Source organism: Pongo pygmaeus, chromosome 4 (assembly GCF_028885625.2).
Source record: "Pongo pygmaeus isolate AG05252 chromosome 4, NHGRI_mPonPyg2-v2.0_pri, whole genome shotgun sequence".
Taxonomy (NCBI): domain Eukaryota; kingdom Metazoa; phylum Chordata; class Mammalia; order Primates; family Hominidae; genus Pongo; species Pongo pygmaeus.
In genome coordinates this window covers 141,812,934-141,829,919 of record NC_072377.2, presented here as the reverse complement: position 1 = coordinate 141,829,919, position 16,986 = coordinate 141,812,934, and the positions used below count along the sequence as shown (strand labels likewise).

Below are 16,986 nucleotides of genomic sequence, written 5' to 3'. Positions count from 1 at the left end.
AAATGTAGCCTGGTGTCCAGGCTTGGCAGCAAATGACTGCCAGGTCTCAGGAACCTAGGAGAGGCTAGTGATTTGATTCTCTGGCTGCTTCTGGACCCTCTCTGTATTCACTGATTAGAGACCCTTGCTTTATACCCCACTGGCCAATTGTTCACAGGTAAGAGGGATTCAAAGTAAAGAGTGAGAATTGGCTGTGGCTGGGAAGATAGGGCCCAGCATTGTGTAGGATTCAGGACACTGTGCTGGTCTTTCTATGTTGTGGGCAGCTTATTGTCGAGACCTGGGACAGAGTCAGGATTGGGTATGTCCAAGGGTTCCAAGTCTCTTAGGTTCTTGGCTTATGGTTGGAAAGTAGTAATAGGTATGCTGCCATTATTTGTTCTTTCAAAAGTCAGTAGCAGTGTGCATTGAGCCACAGACTTTACCAAAATTGAGATAGAAGCTGCCTCTACATTGTGGAGCTGTGTGCATTGAAGGAGAAAATCACACACAAGCTGAGGACTGTGCCTGGCTCACTGTTGCTGAGTGAAGCGCCATCAATGCTCTTGGGACCATAACAGTGGTGAAGTGAAGTCTCTCTGGGACTGTTACAGCTCACTTATTTGTCATTTGGAGGGGACTCTTGCTGCTTCCTTTCTCTCTTTAACCAGAGGGTCTTTTCTTATTGTCCTTCTTCTTGATTATTGATTACCTCTTGTAATGGGACTTCCCTTTGCTTTTAACTTGAAAATAGTATTTTCTCAATTTTATGGCTTGTGACTTCTACCCGCCCATTGCTTCTCTCCCCATGTAGGTACCGCCTAAAGCACAAACAGCTGTTTTCTGGGTAATTTTCCACATTGCATTTAGCAGTAGTGAAGGGCTCTGGGAATGATTGCCCTAGCCTGAACCAGCTGTCCATAGACACAACTACAATGGCAGCATAAAAATTGGCTGTTTAGGAGTTCAGAGCTTAGTAATTGCAGGGAGCAATTTGCTTTCTCTCTTCACTAGTGTCTATCTAGAGACAATTGCAGAAATTTTTAGAGGCATCTGAGAAAAATCTTGTCCTTAAAATTGGAGATTAAAAACGGAAAGTGTAGTTTCTTCCATTTGTTAACTAGTCCCTATCAATTTCACTAAATTTTTGCCCTCTGCGATCTCAGGGAGACGATTCTGAGCATATTTTTCCAGTTGGGTAGGATGGGGGAGAACAGAAGCCTCAAGGGTGCTTAAGGACCCTTTCCCAGCACTGTCACTGCAAGGAAGTCTTGTCGAGTCCTGAGGCAGGAGCATGCCTCTGTGTGGAGGAACTTCTGGTGGTGTTTGGTTTAGTTTGCATCCTGCAAGTTATGACCAGAAGATCTGAGTCCAGGAGGAGGGGCATGATGAGCAGGACATACAGTCAGTCTTGGGACTGGACCCTAGCTGTCTTCTGACAGGGAGCTTTAGGGCAGAAACAGTTTGCACCATGGCAGCCAAGTGGGGACTTGTATGTCCCCATAATGCTTGGGTGATGACTTTGGAGGCAGTGGTCTGAAGAACTGTGGGCTGGGAGCTTGCAGGACCAACTGAAAAGCAGTGTGACCCTGGGTGCCACCTATTTTTCTTCCGGGTTAACAGTGTGTTTTTGTTAAGGATGGCACCTGTAGAATATAAACATCAAGATATTAGGGAAATTCTCCAGCACTTCCTGTCGCCTTTTAATAAGCTCTTATAAAGTGATCACTAAGAGAGCCAATAATTGTTGAACTGAATAGAATTTGTGTAACTCTTCCTTTAAAGTACCTATTTTCCACTGTTATCTTTTGAGATAATGATGTACGTTAATTCATACTGTGTGTGCAACAGTAGTCTGTTTGTCTTCTTACTGCAAAATTCTATCCTAAGGTTGTTGGGGGGACTTTGTTCTCCTTGTGGTCGAGACTTGGTACCTGGGTCCTTGTCACTGGCTTCACCCACCACCCTCCTGCTCTGTGATTTGACACACTCAGACTCTATTCTATCTCCCTTTGCTGTTCTAGGGTGCAGTCTCCCCTGGATTTTGGTGAGGCTGGTCCTCCCTCATTCTGCCTCCCTGGGAGGTACACTAGCAGGGCTGCTGCAGCCACCATGGGCCTAGTAAGAAATAGAAGAAGGGGCACCTCTGGGTGAATGCAGACCTGCTCCAGGGTGCTTGGTTACTGTGTGCAGTGCAGATGGGATTTCAGCCTGTGTTAGTTTCCTGACCTGGCATTCTTGTTCAGTGAGTGACCTATACAACCATCCATGGCAGCCCTGTGGACTCTCATGGCCAGGGCAACACATAGATGTTCAAGAAACATTAGTTCCCTACATCCCTTCTTACTCATAGTATAAATTCACTCTTTTCTGAGAAGAGAGTTGCCAAATTTAGAATGTTTTTGAGGCCATGTGATATAGTGGGAAGTGTCTGACCTTTAAAAACGAATGGACCTAGATTTAGATCCTGCCTGGCTTTGTACTTTGACACTTAGCCAAGTGTGTGAACTCAAGCAGGTTCCCTAACATCTCAGCACCTCATTCCCTTTATCTTTGAAATGGTAAAAACAGCATCGACCACCTAGGGTGGTGAAGAACATTAAGAAATGTAGTCTGTTTAGAGCAGGGTGGACAAACTCAGCCTACAGGCCTGCTCCAGCTGAGGCCAGCTAGTTTAGTATGATTTTTAAAGGAGGGGTTAAAAAGAAGACAAATGTGTGACAGAGTCTGCATATGGCCTTCAAAACCTAAACTATTTACTATTTGGCCCTTTACAGAAAAAAACAATTGTGCTGACCCCCACTTTGGAGGGTGAGCCCTGCCTGGCACAGAGTAGTGGCCCTACATGTGATATTCTCCCCTCTTACAAATATCCCCCTAGGGCTCTTCCATGCCTGAACAATTGGTGCAAAAGGCTTCCATTACCAAGATCAGACACAAAGGCCAAGGCGAGGCTGAAATGCAGATCTATTCAAAATGGAATGCCATGGCACCTCCATGTTTCATGTCTTTTTCCTGTCTTTAAGTAGAAACCTCACTAAGGACCTTCTGTGCTAATAGTTACCACAGGTGTGAGTGGCTCTTGATAATTTCTAATAAATAACCATGTTTAAGCTGAATATGAGTGGGCCATTTTTCTGACAGTCTTTAAACTAGTTATTTATTTTCTTGGAGAAATCTAACCCAAAATGGTTTGGTAATGAACTGCTGCTGTTGTTAGGGAACTTGTTCACATTATGGTGAGGGAGATTTATGTTTGCAGGTAGATTTTAGCTGTGAAAGATTCAAGAATAATGTGGTCCTCTAGAGAGCAGAGAGACAATGTTAATAACGCAAAAGGTCTGTGTTGCTATGATTGAGCATGTGTTCATAATTTATTTAATATTTTCTCCAGTTCTGTCATCAGATATAATCATTGAGTAGAAGTATGCAAGGACCAGCAGGAAGGCAAGCAATGACCAAAATCAAATTTGCATCTAATTTTAGTGAGGCGGGCCCCAGGTTTCTTAACATGTGTGTGTCTGCCAGCAACCCGCTTGGCTGTTGGGCCCGATCTGTGCTTGTGCTGCTGCTGGGGACAGAGGCACATTAGTCTGGGGCAATTCACATATCGAACTGTGGGCTGATGCACAGTAGCGAGTTGTTCTCCATACATTGAGAACTGGCCCTCCCCAGAACCTGTGTAAACAAACACTATATGAGCGAGACTCCTGCTTTATCCTCTGCCCACTGCCCATCTCTACCCAGGAGCCATGCAGAGGTCCAGTGTCATAGCAAGGTTGGTTTGGGGCCAGCTGTTCCCTCATCTTGTAGTTCCCAGAGCTTCCCTTACAGTCACAGAACTTGCCACCTCTTTGAACCCGCCCCTCCTTTCCCAAAGAGGAGTCATTTGCACACAGGTGTTAGTGTGCCCAGTGGAATTCACTAAAGATTTTGTGTGGGAGACTGAGGATGGGTCTTACCTCACACACTCCACAACAGACAATCTCAAAATTTGTAATTAAACGTGTATTTTCTCCTTTCATGAGGTCACTCCGCCACCCGAAGGACCTTCCCATGGACTGGCTTTCTCCTGACCTTACTCTAGCGCAGAGCCAGGCCCAGCACCTTCCTCGTCCTTCCGTCCCCTTCCTTCCAGATGTCTCTTAGGATTTCAGTTCTTGTCCCCTCTCTTTCTAAATCCTGTGTTCACTCATGTTTTAGCACAGAAAGCTCAGTTTCCCTAGGCTTTATCAAGAGTGGTCCTTTTCCTTCAAAAGAATTGTTAGTTGCCAAGAGGAGTCATAGTTTCTCCATGTAGCAGCTTTGATTAACCAATACCTGTTCTGAGTCTCTGCTGGTTGTATGGGTCTGAGTCGGGTGCAGCAGAGTTCACCCTTTGGAAGATGATGGTCTAGAACTTGGTGGAACCTGTAGTCAATTTGGGGCGATAGGCTATCATGGTGCATAGAAGGAGCAGTTGGACAGAACCAGATGTGACTGCTGGCTCTTGTGTTTCCTGCCTGGTGTCACCTGGAACAGGTTACTTAACTTCTCTGAGCCATGGTTTCCTCAGCTACAAAATATAGAGGCTACCATCATCCTTGCAAAGTCATTGTGATGATATTGTGGAATAATCTATGTAAAGCACAGAGTGCGGTGCTTGGCAGGCCATGGATGTTCAGTAAACATTCATTTGCTTCCTGTTGTAGGTGGAACACAGGCTCAAGTTACAGTTTCTTGGTTTCTGCTTAGAAAATGGCAAGGTATCATTACCTCCACTAGGACCTGGGTCCTTGCTCTGCTGCCTACTGGGCCTATTTCAGGTCTGTAGTAGAAAATGTTTTCACATTGACTATGCTCATTTTCTTGGCCACTGTCTCTTCCTTGAATGCTATTTGCAGAATATTTTCATTCCCTTTTACCTCTACCCTAGTTTTTTTTTTGTTTGTTTGTTTGTTTCGTCTTGTTTTTGAGATAGGGTTTTACTCTGTCACCCAGGCTGGAGTGCAGTGGCATGATCTTGGCCCACTTCAACCTCCACCTCCTGGGTTCAAGTGATTCTCCTGTCTCATCCTTCCAGGTAGCTGGGACTACAGGTGCACATCACCACACCTGGCTAATTTTTGTATTTTTTGGTAGAGATGAGGTTTCACTGTGTTGGCCAGGCTGGTCTCAAACTCCTGGCCTCAAGTGGTCTGCCCACCTTGGCCTCCCATAGTGCTGGGATTACAGGCCTGAGCCACTGCCCCTGGTCTCTGCTAGTTCTTAAGTGTCCTCACCTTCCATCCTTTTCTGACTGAGGCTGTCAGGCATGCCATAAATTCAGGAGCCAGACACCCTGGTAGAAGTTTGTCACTTCAGGCTTGGATCACTTATAACATGTGAGTGAACTGGGAGCTGAGGAAGGATCCAGGAGCAAGTGTTGAGGTGCAAAGGTAGGGAAGAAGATCATGAGGGCACAGAAGCTCCACTGGGAGGTAGAGGCAAAAGGGGTAGAGTCTCTGAGGATAAGCCTTACCCCAATCAAAGATACCCACGTGGAGGCAGCCCCATCCCCAAGGAAAGGTGGCAGGTGCCTCAGAGGATCAGATTTAGCATGAGGAACTGAGCCTCGCATCCTTACCTGAGGACATTCCAGCCTGTGCCCCTGTAGACACCCACAACTGCACTGTACACTTGCAGTTGGATTGTGAAGTGGCTTCTCCACAAGTTCTGTATCTATCCAGAGTATAAAAGGTCTAAGCACGTAATGCATCTGCAGTCAGTTCTTGGCACTTTTCTGGGCAGCTTTAGTCAAATGGGAACCCCTGGGATTTCAGAGCCCCACTTCAGAGAGGAGCTAGAGTCTAATGCAGTATTTCTGGGTTTTCTCCTTTGGTGCCTGGTCTGGCACTGGGCACTGCTGAGTCAAAAGTAGAAGATACCATAGCTTCTGAGGAGGCCGAGTCTCTCCATGGCAGGGACCAGGAGGAAGAAACTAGAGTTTCCTCTGGCCCAAATGATGTTGGGGAGTCCCAGCATCATTTGGAAGCTAAGGAAGGGAACTTCAGTGGCTGACTTCGAACCTGGCAGCTTTTCTCCAAACAAACATTTCTGTTTGCATTATCACCTTATTATGAAGGCATCACCTCCTTCCTGCTAGGTCTGTTCCCACTGATAGCAGGAGTGTGGGCCCATCAGGAGCTGATGTAGACGTTCCCAGGCAGGACGCCTGCAGACAGCTGGATGGACTGCAGTGGCAGTCAACAGATAATGAGAAATCCATCACACATGCGTGTTTGCTTGCAGCTCTGAGCTGCATACGTTAAGCTGTGAGTAATGTGATTACTTAAGTGGCATTTTATTTACACTTTTGCACAGAGCAGTGGCTGCCGCTTTTCCAATGCAGCTATCACCCAGATTTGATTTTTAAAAATCTCCTCAGAGTCAGAATGGCAGCATCACAAATATACTAATCCAGAGGAAAGTAGCAGTATATTTTTAAAACTCTGTTATTAGCGTAAGGCAGAGGATATACTGGGGTCAACTACAAAATATAGTTACCATTTCTTGGTGCATCCTATGTGCTGGGTGTTTGGCATATAAGTCTCAAATAATCCTCCCATTAACCCCGATAGAGTAGGCACCATTGCCCTCATTTTCAGATGAGGAAACTGAAGCCTAGGAAGGTTAAATGCTTGTCCAGAGTCACTTAGGCAATGGCAATAGAAACATCAAGAAAAGTTACCAGTTAAAAAACTACCATAGCCGTTCATATATTTCATGTTTTAGACCAGGAAGCAGAACCATTAATTTTAGCTCCAAGCTGGGCTAAGAGCTGAGTTTTGTGAAGAGAGGTGTGAGAAACGGACATCCGAGGCTGTGATAGGCAGCTTGACAGTAACCCACACAGTATTGTTCCCAAATAATTCCAGCAGGCAGCCCTGACAGGGTGCCTTCAGTTCTAGCTGTGACTTGTGTGTCTTGCTGGCAAATTAGATGAGATAGCTGAGCCCTGAATGCTTGAACAAATCGAGCCACAATTTGGATATTTTGCAGGAGCTGTCACCGCCTTGTGGGTAAACATGATTTCTGGGGCTTTCTCCTGCATATTTCTGGCATGGGCCATGGGCTATGTGTTGGTGGGTGAGCTGAGGGTCACTCCTTGCTTATTTCAGATCTTTCATTTCTTAATAGGGTAGCAGAAATGCCAGGACAAAAGAAATAAATGAATGGGTGACACTATTTGCCATCGCAGAAACAGGCTAATTATAAGGGTTTGTGGTTCCATTCAGCTGCCTGGAAGCATTCCTGGACTTTATCCATGATCATGGCCCAAGAAGCTCTTCATTTTTACTCCTCATGTCTGGGATGTAGATACTTTTCTCAGAGTCTATGCCACTGGTGTACATGGACCTTATACTATAGATTTTAGTGTTGTGTGAATTCATGTAAAGATGATTTTACTTTTCTGGGCTATAGTTTCCCAGATTATAATGTTAGGGTGATGCTGTTTTCCTTATACCTACCCCAGAGGGCTTTAAATGAACGAGTCAATGACTGAATGAATAAATGAATGAATATATAGACAATATATGAATTTAAGAAGTAATCCATGTTTTTTTTTTTAATTGAAAAGTAGTAAAGTGGAAACAGGAAGAAACCCTTCATATTCCCATAACAATTTTTACCATTTTGATTTTTCTCTAATCCTTTTCTGTATTCCCTTCTCTTCTTCTTACAGTGGGTCATGGGCACTATGTAAGGATGGTTGAGGCTTCCAGCACGTTGGTGGAGGTGGCTGTCCTTCCTTTGCAGGACTCTGAGCCCTGGGAGGAGGGGATTGGTGCACCGGGGCTGTGTTTATGAGGTGGATGAAGTAATCACTGTGGCATCTTTAGTCTTCTTTCTTATTGTCTTTCTGTTTTCTTCTCATGTCTTCCTATGTAACTTTCCCCTAAGAGTCTTCGACTTGCAAGAGAACATAATTTTGCCAAAGGATTTGGTCTTGATAATTTGCTCAAGAGATTCTGTTTTAGTAGTTCTGGGCATCATGAGAAAAATCCAACTGGAATCTTTCTTTAATATTCATAAGTTATTTAACAGGAAAGGGATTTTTAAAGATCTAGGACATAATTACTGTTTGTGTTCATGTTAGGTCCTTAAAATTTGGAAACAAAAATAAAAAGAAAAGCAAAAGCAGCTTATTGCTTTAGTCTGCCTTGGATTCTTTCAGTGCATTCCAGTCTTTGCTAGTCTGAAAATTGCTCCTAGTTTATTTACACAGAGCTTTTAGGCATATTTGATTTATCATTTGACATGTTTAGAATCATAGACTGTTAGGACTGGAAGGGACTTGCAATGTTATTAACATTCCTATTGTTTCCCCAAATAATAAATGAAAAGAAAACATAAAAGTATTACATGATTTCTGTCAGCTGGGTGCTCCTTACAAGAAATAAATATGTCCTTATTGATGTGTATTTTTTTATCGTATAAATGATCTTACCTGATAATTTTACCCTGGAGAATTTTTATTTTAAAAGATGGGACTCAGGAACCCTGGTTGTTCCTCTTCCCCTTCTCTAGTCCCCTGCAAACTAGAGTGGGACCTTTCAAAGGCCGAGTGAGAGCCAGAGGCCATGAATCACAATCACTGGCTGTGGGGGGGACCTCCAGGGTCCTGGTTTCGTAAGCACATGGCATGGCCCTATGAGCTCACCTTCAGAGGGAAAGACGTTTAATTATTTAACAAAGGAAAGGTACAGCAAGCTCTCAGCATGTCTCTTTAGGAGGGAAAGAGGGCAGGCAGAAGACTAGTTGGTTTTAATTATGCTTCATAATGACTCACACATGTCCATAACAGGTGGCATGGCAAAACTTGCTGCTGGATTGGAAGGGCCAGGGTGTGGGCTTGCTTCTTGTCCCTTGGGTGGCATAGACACAGTGTCATGGCTCAGCCTTCCAGCTAAAGTGGAGGGATTGTAATTATCATATGCATTATCTCTGGCAGCCAGCTGCAGTAGCTACAGAGTTTCCTAGTCACAGAGCAAAGAGCAGACTGAGAGGTGCAGGAGACACTGAGTAGAGCTGCCAGCATCTCCCATTTTCTCTTCTCTGTTGTTGCACCTGGGCTCATGCTTCATGGCCTTTTGTCATAGCTTAGAGCTGCTGTGGCAAAGACTGCATGATCGTGCACCTGCCAGATCCCCTGAATGCAATGTCCTTTCTCGCGCCACTGTGTGTCCCTCCTCTGGAAAACCGTCCTTCAAGAGCTAGCTTCAGTGGTACTTCCTAAGTAGAATCTTCCCTGGTTCTCTGGAATAATTTGTGGCTTCTTCCTCTGTGTACCCATAGCTAATTTTTCTAAGTGATAGTTACCAGGTCATGTTATGCTTAATCTGCTTACATTTCTTGTTACTTCTCCTCGGCTAGACCATGGGTTTCAAGAGGGTAAGGGTAGTTGTTAGTCTTCGCTGGTGTCCTTGGTTTCAGTTGGGCTCTCTCTAATTTGTCCCACACAAGAGAGAGTGCAGTGTGCTTTAGAAAATACCAGTTTGGTGGGGTCACCCTCCAAATAAGCCCTCCAGGGGCTCCCCAATGCTTATAGGTTAAATCTGGATGTGTCATTGGGCATTGAGGTCCTAGAGCGTTTGATCTCCATTTCTTTCCTAGCCTTAGCCTCACTTTGTCTCTGTGGGTGCCCAGGCCCTAAATAAGCGGGACCAGATAATAGCATTCCCCCTGGGGGGAAGTAGGACAGCCAGTTGTTCATGGCATAGACTAGTACATGGGTCCTCAAAAGTGGGGTTAGGACTACTATCTGGGGACTCATGTTCATTGCTCTTGTTCTAAAGACAATTCTCTTGTAGGTTCTCTGGACCATCCATCTTGTCCACATGACATCAGTACATCATCTCTCTGTCCAAGGGGTCAGCTGAGCAAGTTATGAAGAGTGGAGCCTGGCTGAAGTGCCTCATGGTCATCTGTTTCTATCAGGCATCTTTCTGTCAGTGCTGGGGAGAAGAAATTGTGTTACAACAATTACAGAGTTGCATCAGTGCCTGTTGGGTAACAGGCAGGGTAGCTCAGGACTCCTTGACCCCGCAGCCTTTGGGAGTGTGGGTTCTGTGGAGAGCCTTCAGTCAATCTCAGAGGACTGTTCTACCCATGTGGTAGGCCCTGGTGTTAGCAGTGGCTGTTGCTCAGAGAGGGGATGCCCACTCTTCTTCATGGAAGCCTTGTTGGTGATTGTACGGGAAAACTGTGGCTCAGGAATGTGGGTCCATTTGTGGCAGGCTTGCCTACTCTGGTTACCTCTTACCATGGGGAAAATGTCACTTCCAAAATTGCAAATTTCAAAGGAGAATTATCAGATCAAGACAGCACAGGCTTGGAGTGGAAAAAGTCTTGGACTCAATTTATTTCTGGTGCTTTGGTGAGGAGCATCTGCTGTGTAAGTGGATCCAAAGGCTGGAGCCTCAGGATACAGGGCTGCAAGGTGGCAGCTAGGACAGTCTTAGGGACACAGTGAAAGGAGTTTTATTGCTTTCTTTCCCAGATGTTCCTTGGAAGAGAAGCTGCAGAACGGCAGGGCTAGGAGGAGCCATAGCATCCCTCACTTTGCAGCTAAAGAAAACTTCATGCCAAGCCTGCAGCCATAGTTTTCCAGATAGATGATTCATGCGAAAGCCACTACATCCTCTGCATGGTGCTTGGATGTTGGTGTTGGATGTTTCACTTTGCACAGAGCCACCAGGAGTGCTGGTGGTAAACAGGTGTGAGTGCTCAGTTCAGGGCACATAAAGGCAGGAGACTCCTGTTCATCTCCTGCCGGCCTGCTCTTGGGGCTGCTATCTTTGGGGCCGAAGGCCATGATTCTTCCCAGAAAACCATCTTAGTCAGGCTGGGCCTGAGGCTAGGGGTGGATCAGGAATCCAGGGTGTCCTGCCTGCTTTCCTGGGGCAGACACACGACAGATAGACCTGCTGTCCGCTTACTTAGAGACCTTGTGAGGCAGGTGTTTTCATCCCCTATTTCACAGATAGGAAAGCTGAGGCTTCAGACATAATGAGAGTCCTGGTAGTGGTAGTGAGAATCTCTTGAGAGGCCCCTCATCTGTGTTCTCACCTCCCATTTGTTGGTATCTCCTGTACCATGGTGCATCTCCACAGGGCAGGCAGCCCCATGCCTTCTCTCCAGGGTCTCTGGTGTTCACATTGATGCCATTGAAGCAGTAGTATGTAGTGGTTACAGCATGATCTTTGAAGTCAGGCAAAAATGGAGTTCAAATCCTGGTTCTGCTTCTCACTAGCTGTGTGAACTTGTATAGTAATTTTATCTCTCTAAGCTTCAATTTCCACAACAATAACACTGACATGCTTGTCTCAGATTGTTATTGCAAGAGTAGCTCGTGCCTGTAATCCCAGCACTTTAGGAGGCTGAGGCAAGAGGATTGCATGAGGCTAGGAGTTTGAGACCAGCTAGGGCAATATAGCAAGACCCCATCTCTACAAAAAATTTAAAAATTAGCTGGGCATTGTGGTGTACACCTGTAGTCTTAACTACTTGGGAGGATGAGGTAGGAGGATCACTTGAGCTCAGGAATTCCAGGTTACAGTGACCTACAATTGTGCCACTGCACTTCAGCCTGAGTGATGGCAAGATCCTGTCTATTAAAAAAAAAAAAAGTGGTAGCTGCTATTATTACGATGATTACTATTAATATTACTATTACTTTGATGTTTTGATTTGGGCTTTGATTTGATGCAAGTCTTAAATCTTGTATCAGATTTTGGCTCAGCTGTAGTGTTCCAAATCATGAAGTCCTTTTGGTCCCTGAGGAGACTCAGGGCATTAGGAGATGTGGAATGGGGCCATTGGGCAGAAATCTACCTGTCCGCCTTCTATGGAGCCTGGTTGATCCCTCTGAGACCTTCCAATGTCATCCCCATTGGTTTCCAGTTTCCTGTTACTGCCCCAGTTAGTCACTAAAAGGGAGTTATCTATTTCACCTTCCTCAGAAACCTCCAGGTCACAGAACCATCAGTTTTAAGATGAAGGGGAAGAAGTTGAGGAGCTGCAGTGCAAGATACTGGCATAAAAAACCAGCCAAAGTTGGATTGTTGTCTTATTCATTCAGTAGATGTTAGAGTACCTGGTGCCAAATGAATGCTGTGCTGAGGTTCAGCAGTGAGGCTACCCAGCCCCTGGCCCTAGGGACTGCCGTCTGTGTGGCTGAGTTGCAGAGGAGTAGCCAGCTTCTACAGTGTGAGCAGTTCAGTGCTCTGTTCGGGCAGCCCAGGGGGCTGCAGATCACACAGCAGGGGTGCCTCGAGTGCAGAGGGATTGGGGACAAGGAAGGCTTTCCACGAGAAGAAGTGTCTAAACTGGGATTTGATAGAGGAGTAAATGTTAACAAAAGAAGGATAAGGTGGAGTGTTTCAGGCACAGAAGGAATAGCATGGACAGAGTTTTGGGGAACAAAGAGAGCGTGGGCTGCTGTAGGATTAAAACGTAGTTCATTGATGGCTCGAACATGTAAGCTAGAGTGTGGCCATAAGGGGACTGCAAGGCTCAGCAGGTGCTGGGGCACAGAGGTCGTGTGAGCTGGGCTGATGGGCTTGGCCTTGACCTGGGAGCCCCCCCAGCATTTTAAGCAGGAGGGTGATGTGACCAGAACATCCTTTTAGAAGGTCACTATTGAAGCAGTGTGAACAGCCTGGGCAGGGCTCAGGGGAGGCAGGGAGGCTGGTTAGGGCACGTGGCCATGTTGTGAGGAGAAATTGTGGAGGCCTGACCCAAGGCAGAGGAGAGGGGAGATGTGAGAGAGACCCAGGAGTGCAAGCGAAGAGGACTTCGTTGTTGCCTGAATGGCAGAGGGAAGGAAGAGGGAGGAGTCCAGCCCGCGGCCTGGGTTCTTGCCTCAGCAGCAGGTGGAGAGGTGCTGTCTACTGAGCTGGAGACTCTTAGAGCAGCAGACTCTGAGAGTGGTAGGTGGATACAACTCTGGAAAGCTCCAGAAGCTGGGGGAGAAGGCCCCTGATGTTCTGTACCTGGTTTGCTCTCCATGGTGGGCCTGGCCTTCCCTCAGTCACCTCAGTCACTGTGATTTAGTGTGTGAATTCCTATGGAGGCTGCACATTAAAATCACCTGGAGAGCTTTTAAAAAAATCCCAGTGTGGAGGCTACACTCCAGCCACTGAATCAGCACCTCCTGCCCTGGGCCAGGCATCAGTGTTTGAAAAGCCCCACAGCATCCCCAGACATCAGCCAAGGTGGAAACCACTGCTTCTGCCAATCCCTGTGTTTGGCGAGAGGATAAGTGGGGAGGGATGGTGAGGTGGTAGTTAATAGCTGGTGTTTTATTCTCTACAAGTAGCATCGGGATGTTCATGGAGGCCTGCCAGCTATGGCAGGGGAAGGGAGCAGGCATTCTCAGAAAGATGCCTGGACCTAATTAATTTGGAATTTGTGATACTCGGACAAGGCTGGGCCTCAGGCCAGTATAATTTGTACTTTCTCTGAAATGAAGGTTTACATGCTGTAAGCTATAAGATGGCAATGGCTTTGTTTGGTGTGCCAAGGAGACATACCCTTTCAGGGTTCCTCCATCTGTTTTCTACATGTAAATTGATGATTACACAGAAATTTTGCCTGTTCAGAGCAGGTTCAGGTCCCTTATCAGGATATAGTTAATCATAATTGAAACTTTAATTAATTTGTTTACATTTACATGATAGGTAATACCTTTCAGTGGTTTAAAACACCACACCAATGCACAAATAGGCCCAATAGTGTAAGTATTATCTTTTTTAATAGATAGGGTCTATTCAATAGAGAATCTTAGATAGTAGGGGTGACCGAATCTTAGATAGTAGGGGTCTGCCCTTTACACAAAATATGCCTGTAGCTCAAGTTTTCAAATTTCATTGATTTTTAAAAAATCTCTCTTCATACGTGAGACTAATAAAATTACATGCATTTAAGTATTTCATAATTATTTTTTCCAGTTGCAATTGGTCTCCCTTCACTTGGGCCTAATTGACAAGATTCAAATACGCAAGAATTGCATTATTGAAATTTAAAACATATCCACAAAGACTAATGTTTCTCTCAGTGTTCCTGGGACATCCCCCTACCGTAAACCTCAGGAAATGGACATGAAATTGTGTGCCTTTTATTTATTAATTCTATATGCCAGATATCATACCAAGCACTTTGCATCATTATTGCAAGTCATTGTGACCATCCTTCAAGGTAGGTGTGAGTGGTCTTGTTTTATGGATAAGGAAATTGACTCGGAGAAGCTGAGTAGATTGTGCAAGGCCACTTAGCTGGTGAGTGCTAGAGCCAGAATTTGAACCCACATCTGCTTCAAAGCCTGCCATGTTTACAGTATCTTCTCTGACTTTAACTCCCTGGTGCTGACCTATTCTTTCCTTCCTAGATATTGAGAAGGCTGCTCTTGGCTAGCTCAATTTGATAATTTTGCTAACAAAGTCAAGGTTGTGGATGGTTTTGAGTCTGAGGAGACAACACATGTCTTGGCCAGAGTACAAATGGAGCATCATATGCCCATTCATATCCCCAGAAGAAAAGCTCAAACACAGAGCATATTTTGGGGAAGAAACCTCAGACTCAGTTCTTTCCCTTGGGAAAAGAACAAGCCAGTGGGTGACTTCTCTCCACCCCAGCTTGGATGGACTAACCAAGACAGAAAGAAAGTCCCCAAGAAGAGGGAGCTCTTTGTGTTGGTGAAGATCCTTGAATCAGCTAGAGGAGCAATGACAATGCTATTCATTTTACATATTTCCTAGGAACATAAATCCATATTTTTCTCAGATTTGAGGACCCCTCAAGCTATTTTGAAACTGCAAGGCAAAGGAATTTCTTTACAGAAATGTAGAAGGTATACTACTCTTGGTCTTGGATGTCATCTTGGGGTTTTTATTGAATTTCGCCCTTTGGACCAATGTCACAGGCAATTACTCATTTGAAATTCTAGTGGATGGTAATCATGGCTGAGTGTTTGGATTTAATCATGATTTTGCTAGCTGTTCGGCAGCAATGATATAGATCACTAGAGCACACTCAGATTTCTTCCCGCTTCAGTTATTCTACCCCATAACCTCATGTCCTTTCCCATGAACTTAGTGAATTGTTGGGACCTTTTCAAAGGAATGATGGTAGGTGACTTAAGAGAGCATATCTGGATGACCTTTCTAATGTTATGATAATTTGAAAATTTGATGCAATTATCAAAAATGTATACATTTCTTCCTATTGTTTGATGTGATTCTTTTATTTTTTTCTCATTTATAATGCTTTCGTGCTCAGGAAGTTGAGGTAGGTTTTTGATTTTTCAACTGTATGTAGACATAGCATCAAAGTAGTTGCCAAATAAAATGTAAATTTCATTCTAAATCTGAAATCTCAGTAGTAAATATTTGTTTTAGTTCAGTGAACCAGTACCACACACATTTATTTTTCATTGGTATATCCAAGGGATGCAATTTATCAAATGCATATAAACAGTCCATTTGCTGCTTTATCTTTTCTCATTAGTTACAGTACAAGTATGATTGTCAGTTATTATCTGTGTTTTACTGGTGGGTTACTTATTGAAAGAGCAGAGCAACTGACATTGTTATTTCCTGAATCATTTTGTCTAAGACCTGCAGGACTTTAAACCAAATGTCAGACCAATTTATCAAAGAATTGCTCTATTCAGGGCGAAGGTGATTTAGAGTGTGTGTATAAACATACACCCACCTGTACTTACACAAGCCAGTAATAGTTATGAGAATTTCACAGGGATATAGAGATATTAATAAAACTGGTATTGCTTACTTATATTTGATGTGATTTAGCAAGGATTTACTGTGTGCTGTTGAGTGATACCTTAGGGGATGTGCAGGTGAGTAAGACCCATCCCTGCTCAGAAGCGGCCTAGGCCCATGTGTGTGTGGGGGGTGGGGGGTGGGGGTGGCTGATTTGTGCACACAGAAATGTATTAATGCAGACAACTCCCAGGCCCTGTTGTACAGGGTTCTCATGAGTGGTAGGTTTGAATGGAAGGCTGAGAAGCCTCAAGTCACTGCCCAAGCTGGGTCACTTCATTCAGAAGGATTCTCACTGAGGCTCCTCACCAGAGATGGGGAGGAGACAAACAGCAAATTATTTGCCCAGAGATGTGAATGAAAACAGCTCAGAGGCAGGGTAGTTGTGTTTGACGCTAGCTCCTTTCTTAATAAATGGAGTGTTTTGTACCTTATAATAGTTTGATTAGCAGAGATTTCCACTGCACACAAAATTACAGGCAAATGTCACATTATATAACAGATGCATTTACATAATGGTCTGGAAATCTCACTTTTCTGGTGACTTCTATTATCATTTTGGGGACATTTCTCCCACCCACCAACCAGACCTTCTTCCTATTCCCCCCAGTCAAGTAGTGTGAAGATAAATGGAACCAGTTTGCACTGAATCCTCTTGAGAGCAGTTTTTCTACAGTCCCTTCATTGATCTCTTTCTAAAGGTTGCAGTTTTGGTAAAGTGGAGTCTGCCTCCATCTGGGATCTACAGACTCAGTTCTGATCCACTTAGCGTTGCAGGGAAGTGCTTCTCCATTTTGTGTGTATCTGCAATCGGCCCACAGACAACTCCAAAGTGACTGCCTGCCCTCCTTTTAATTTGCTTCCTTCGGTTTATGTCTCTATTGCTCCCTCCTGGTCAAGACAAATGAGGCTCCCATTTATTTTCTAGGCTGGTAATTTGTATTAATATTATCTCAGGTAATCATCAGATGAAACGGCAGGGTTCAAACAGCTTAGCTAAAATATGTATGAAGGAGAAATGATCTGTTTCATGAGAACTAAATGTGTTTGATCTGTAGCATCTGAAGCTGTAGTATGTAATAAATTACATTATCATCTTTATAATAGGGTGCCAAGGCAATTGGGTTTTCATTTGGTTCTGCCACCCCATCTTTTCCTCAGAGTCAACTTTGACATTCCTTGGAGATTAAATAGGTACCTCTTG

At 44.6% G+C, this 16,986-nt stretch overlaps 1 protein-coding gene across 1 annotated transcript in view; it reads left to right on the top strand.

Annotated features, from left to right (window-relative positions):
• SPOCK1 (SPARC (osteonectin), cwcv and kazal like domains proteoglycan 1) overlaps positions 1-16,986 on the top strand; it is a 529,169-nt gene that overhangs the window by 216,870 nt on the left and 295,313 nt on the right. The window lies entirely within an intron of this gene.